This window comes from Sinocyclocheilus rhinocerous, unplaced genomic scaffold (assembly GCF_001515625.1).
Source record: "Sinocyclocheilus rhinocerous isolate Xijiao unplaced genomic scaffold, SAMN03320098_v1.1 scaffold352, whole genome shotgun sequence".
NCBI lineage: Eukaryota > Metazoa > Chordata > Actinopteri > Cypriniformes > Cyprinidae > Sinocyclocheilus > Sinocyclocheilus rhinocerous.
In genome coordinates, this window is record NW_015642448.1 from 854994 (window position 1) to 861257 (window position 6264).

The window sequence follows — 6264 nt, forward strand, 5'->3', positions numbered from 1 at the left end:
AGACAGACAGACAGACAGACAGACAGATAGATAGATAGATAGATAGATAGACAGACAGACAGACAGATAGATAGATAGATAGATAGATAGACAGACAGACAGACAGATAGATAGATAAAAAGAAATAATATAGATAAAATGGAAAAAGTAAGGCTGCAGAAAAATCAAGCATAAATGTGACGGAATCAAACTGATTTTGTGAGTGTATGGCATGCTACTTCATCGGCTGATGTGTGTGAGCAGAAGTGCTGCATGTTCACGTGGTATTGAAGCATGTTGCAGTGAGAGGGAGTGTCTGATTCTGTGTGTGTTGTAATGCGGGTGGCAGCCTGTGCCTCTGCAGTGTCTGAATACTGAATGAGACACAGAGCTCTCACCCTGATGACCCTCCTTGATGCAGTTTCCCCTGCAGACTCCAAATCAGCTGACATTCTGTATTCCCCTCCCACACACTGTGCATCTAAAAAGGTGCATGTCACAAACTGATGAGCGCTGTAGAAGCCGGTGTTCTGTATGAAGCACTTTTTCCTGATGAGTCAGCAGTATCAGTATCACCACACGCATGGGACGAGGCCTGGAGCAGAGACACACCTCAGGACGCCTTTAGCATGATCAGAGACGTGCTGCAGGTCCTGCTCTCTTCACTCAGCGTTTCTGAGACCCATCGTTCACTCTAAGAGAGAGAGAGAGAGAGAGAGAGAGACCTGAGAACACGCATTTGCTCTGTTTGACAGGCTCTAGACCAGTGGTTCTCAACACCAATTTTTTTTTTGGACATTCAACACTGTGACTGAATGAACAGCAAATCAGAATCAATCAGAGAGAAAAAAAAAAATTTCAGACACCTTCCTCCGCAGGCACTATTTTTTAATAATACACCCTTAAAAATAAAGGTCCTATAAGGGGGTTTTCACAGCGATAGAACAACCATTTTTTTTCTAGTGTGAAGAACATTTAAAAAATCTAAAGATTTTTCCACTATTAAGCTATTCCACTATAAAGCAACTTCCACGGAAGTTACAAGATTTTCCTTGGAACCATATAGATGCCAATAAAGAACCTTGAATTTGAAGAGTGTACTTCTATTCTTTGCTTATAAAACACTAAGTATTCTTAGTGTCACAAAATGCAAATGAGCGCTGTAAAAGTCGGTGTTCTTCATGAAGCTGCATCCCATCGCACTTTTTCCTGATGAGTCATCAGTATTGGCTGTCGGGGAGCGGTGTGGGGGGTGTTCTGAGTGCAGGACTGTCGCACCACACAGACTTGGGATGAGGCCAAGGGCAGGAACCACACCTCAGGACGGGCTTTAGCATTATCACACAGCAACCCCTGGAGACGTGCTGCAGGCCGATGTTTCACTCTAGTAGAGAGAGAAAGAAAGAGACATGGCAAAGACCTGAGAACAAGCATTTTCTCAATTTGAGGTTGACAGGCTCTCTAGACCACTGCAGTGAAATCAGCCCAACATGGAATGTACAATAATGGACCATTAAAATTGTACAATTTGTGACTGACTTTGAATGGAAATTAAGCACAAATTCTTAATTTTGCTTATTCTTAATATAAAATTTGTGTTACTGTAATGCAAAAAAATGTTGATAACGGAAGTTACAAGATTTTCCTTGGAACCATATAGATGCCAATAAAGAACCTTGAATTTGAAGAGTGTACTTCTATTCTTTGCTTATAAAACACTAAGTATTCTTAGAGAGGGGAGGGAAACGGATCCTTTATGGTGAGCTTAAAGCATTACAGCTTTGCAGTCACAATCCAACTAGGCTGTCCAAACCCTGATAGCACTCATCTCTCTTCTTCTTAGTCTGGTCTATCGCTTCCGCTTTTGTACTCTCTAAAAACGACACCTACCCTTCCCCCTTCATGCTTCCATCCTCCGTTCTGCTCTCTGATCTAGTTATTGAACGACAGCTGAGATATTATCTGCCTATATTCAGGGACTCGACCGCATATTAGAAGATCTGTGGGGCCAGAGAGCAAAACGGCCACTTATTCACATAACCGGCATGGTTATTATCAGTACAGTCTTAGTCCAATTGTCAAATCCTTAAGAGACCTTATGAAATCACAACTGTAGATTTGTGGCTTTTAGTTCATGCATTTTAGCTTTGATGTGATCGATATAATATTAGACTCTTTTGGTCCAAAAAAGCATGTATATACATTTAAAATGTACAATATTTCTCTTTTGTGAAAGTGGGCTAAAATTATTGATGATGCATCTTGTATTCTAAATTTATTGTCCAATTAAAATCTCTCTACTGACAACATCCCCGCCACCAGCAACTAGCAAGTGCAAGAAATTCAGGATTTGTTGGTGCTTTGCATGATTTTTCCCTCCTGAACAAGTCAAGCACAAACCCCGCCCAGCAGGCGATTTCATTGGTCAGCTCGGTCATGCAGTCACCTGTCAAGAGAAGGTCAGACTTCCAATGGATTCAGTTCAGAGTTCAGAAATACTATGGATGGATCTGATCACAGCAAACAGTGATGTTTTCTATCATGATGTGCTACCAATGTATTTCTAAGGTTAAGGTTAAGACTTAGGGTGCAAGAAATTCAGGATTTGTTGGTGCTTTGCATGATTTTTCCCTCCTGAACAAGTCAAGCACAAACCCCGCCCAGCAGGCGATTTCATTGGTCAGCTCGGTCATGCTTCTTGACATATCACCTGTCAAGAGAAGGTCAGACTTCCAATGGATTCAGTTCAGAGTTCAGAAATACTATGGATGGATCTGATCACAGCAAACAGTGATGTTTTCTATCATGATGTGCTACCAATGTATTTCTAAGGTTAAGGTTAAGACTTAGGGGTTAGTATGATATGATGGCCCTTAAAGAGACAGTCACCCAAAAAGGAAAAAATTGTCATCCTTTACTCAACCCCATGTTGTTCTTAATCTGTATGCATTTGTTTTTTTCTGTTAAACACAAAACAATTAAAGTCTTTTATCCATACAATGAAAGTCAATGGAGTCCAATATCTTTGTGTTCTGCAGAAGAAAGTAAGTCATACAAGTTTGGAACGATCAAGTTAAAGTAAATGACAGAATTTTAATTTTTGGGAGAACTATACTTTTAATAAAGGACTTAAAAGGCAAATAGTCAGTAAATTCTATCAAATGAGCGCACAGAATAAATGAACTCAGCTGAACAAAAATACCACTATTTTCTCCGGTAAAACTGCTTTATAGTTGAAACTGAAGGTGTAGTTATAACCAAACGTATTGTTTCCTAATTGAAGAATATTGTAAGATGAACACTGTTTTTTCTGTTTATTACATTAAAGTTGCTTTGAATCAGTCTTTATTGTAGAAAGTGCTATTTAAATGTGAACGCTATCTTTATCGATGACCGTTTTTGCCACTGAATCAATCAAAACCACAAAAAACACCTTTTTTGAAGAACAGAAACAAATACGTTCTCTACATTTTCAGTTTTTTATTTTAAGTTCATTCCTTTTAACCACATTTAGCAGTCAACATCAAAGTAGCCCAATTCTTAAAAAGTAACAGCATAGAAATGTCCATTTCTGATTGGATGTAAAACAGACAAAAACCTCTTTCGTTTAGCTTACAAGAGGCTGTACACGTTCAAGGATGACTGCGTGTACGTGTATGCGCGTATGTGTTTATGTATATTTGGAAAGGTGTGAAACACCTGAGACGCAATCACGATCAGTGGGAATGACTGGTATATATATATATATATATCCAGGGGAGTAACTACTTACATGTAACTGCATTACACAGTTTAATTACAAAATAAATGTAACTGTAATCCATTACAGTTACTGAGAAAAAAACGTAATGTAATTAAATTACAGCTACTTATGAAAATGTTAACAATTACAAAGGGGGTTATATCTGAATATTTCTTGTATTAATATTTACTATTTCTTGCTATGATTTTAAATATGTAATTAACCTCAGAACAATCATAAAAGTAAAATGAGGTGCTAAAGTCTGATTTTGTGGTGGCTGTGCTTTAAATGATTATTATCTTAATTCAAGTGATGAAGGATTTTGAAAGTCTGACATTAATTAGTATTCAGTTCTACTGTAAGGTTAACTCTGCCTGCTTTAAATGTTTGAAAATGATTAACAGTTGAAAACATTCATTAGAAATTTAGAAAAATAATCAAAAAGTAATCAAATGTAATCAGTTACATTACTTTAAAGTAATTGAAATAGTTACACTACTTATTACATTTTAAATAAGGTGATTTGTAAGCTGTAACCTATTTGATTTCCAAAGTAACCTTCCGAATGCTTGTTATATACATACAGCTATAATAAAACCTCTTTCGTTTAGCTTACAAGAGGCTGTACACGTTCAAGGATGACTGCGTGTACGTGTATGCGCGTATGTGTTTATGTATATTTGGAAAGGTGTGAAACACCTGAGACGCAATCACGATCAGTGGGAATGACTGGCGATGGGTTCATTTCAGCAGACCACGTTTGCAATCAGTTTCTGATATAACATCTATTGTTTCCATACATTTGTGTGTCTTAAGGCTTTAGCCGATTCGTACTCTACGTACAGTACATAACCCATATATACAAATCAAAAGTAGTACATCTACCCCCCGCGGTGACATCATTGACTGTGACAAGCACAGCGCCGGGACAAAAAGGGTTTGTGTTATAGCGGGAATTCACATCTGTGTGAGTGACAGCACCGTAGAGTCTTTCACGTAACATTCGTAAGTGCAACACGTTAACTATGTCCCACCACTGGTGTTCACAGAAGACGGCGTATGAGAGGACTAAAGCAGATTTGGAAAGTCAAGGGGAAAAAAAGGTCAAACTGCACAGAAAGTCAAGCCTACTTCGGTGGGAGTGGGTCGTGAGAAGCTTCAAGACACCAACAAAACACAATCTTGAGAAGGAAGTTCACTTTTTGTTTGCACTTTTTTAAACACTTGTAACAAAGAAAAACAAGACAAAAAAGCATATCAATACAAAAGGGATACAGCCCTAAAACCCCCTGCCCCCCACCACCTCCAAAGAGGAAAAAAGAAAAGAAAAATCAAACCCTTTCTCTCTGTCTGTGGACAGTGACGTCACAAACAAGCAAACATGTATATATTTATATACAGTACAAACCACCCTCCCCCCCCAAAAATACACCGCGCTCTAATGTTCTCATGGCTACAATTCACATAAAATTTATACGCATTTTTTATTCATACATTTTTTAGTAATTGAAATAGTTACACTACTTATTACATTTTAAATAAGGTGATTTGTAAGCTGTAACCTATTTGATTTCCAAAGTAACCTTCCGAATGCTTGTTATATACATACAGCTATAATAATTACACATTACGGTATTATTTGTTGCACTGGCTTTAATTTATGCTGATTTAAACAAAAAATAAAATTTAAATAAAAATAAAAAATATTACTTGTTTATAATACCTGTTCTATTACAATTTAATAAGATTTGTCATTAAGAATGATTGGAATTATTAGAATAAAAAAAAAACTGTAATGGTATTTTAGGCAGGATTTGTTGCCTAAACATAAAGAAGATAATGTCAAATAATGCATTTTCACTATTCCTGAATTACACTAAACACAATTTTATTTTGGATGAAATATGACCTGTTTTCATGGGTTCCACACATATAAGTAGCCTTAAGTAGATATAAGTAGATGATTGCTCAGATGTGTCAGTGTGCTTCAAAGGCAATAAGACAGTGTGTTCACTCATGTAGTCAGTGTGGTGTGCGGCGGAGGGTGGATCTCTCTTTTGTTGCCAGTCCTCTCGCTCCCCCTCAGTTCTGCTCCCGTGAGATCACAGCCCACATCCAGCCTCTCTGCTCTCCATCTGTTAGCTCACAGCCCTGTGGCAGCTTCACCATGTTGTTTCCTGTATGACTGTGGAGAAAGGAGGCGCTCTGCCCACTCACGCTGACCGGACAACAGTTCACCATCATCTGTCACTCGGTTTGATTGTGATGCTGAGTGTTGCTCGTCTCATTGAACATGAATGTCCTCAGGTGGTGTGAGATCACACATATATATAGAGGATGGGATGTCGCACCTGAGCACATTCATGCTCAGTCATGAACTACTGATGAATATTACTTTCATTTTACAGCACTGATTAAAATATAATAGGCTTTATAAAAGGACGACATATGCAATAATATGAATTATAATTTTTTTTTAAAATGTGTCGGGTGTCTGTATACACACACACACACACACACACACACACCCACACACACACACA

General features: G+C 37.9%; 1 protein-coding gene across 1 annotated transcript in view; it reads right to left on the reverse strand.

Moving 5' to 3' along the window:
• neff1 (neuronal intermediate filament family member 1) overlaps positions 1-1429 on the reverse strand; it is an 11468-nt gene extending 10039 nt beyond the window's left edge. The window contains exons 1-2 of the mRNA XM_016572787.1: positions 1183-1429; positions 378-460 (exon numbers count right to left, since the gene is read on the reverse strand). The gene's annotated coding sequence lies outside the window, so the exon portion shown is untranslated. The remainder of the gene's footprint in view (positions 1-377; positions 461-1182) is intronic.
• Positions 1430-6264: the final 4835 nt, after the last annotated feature.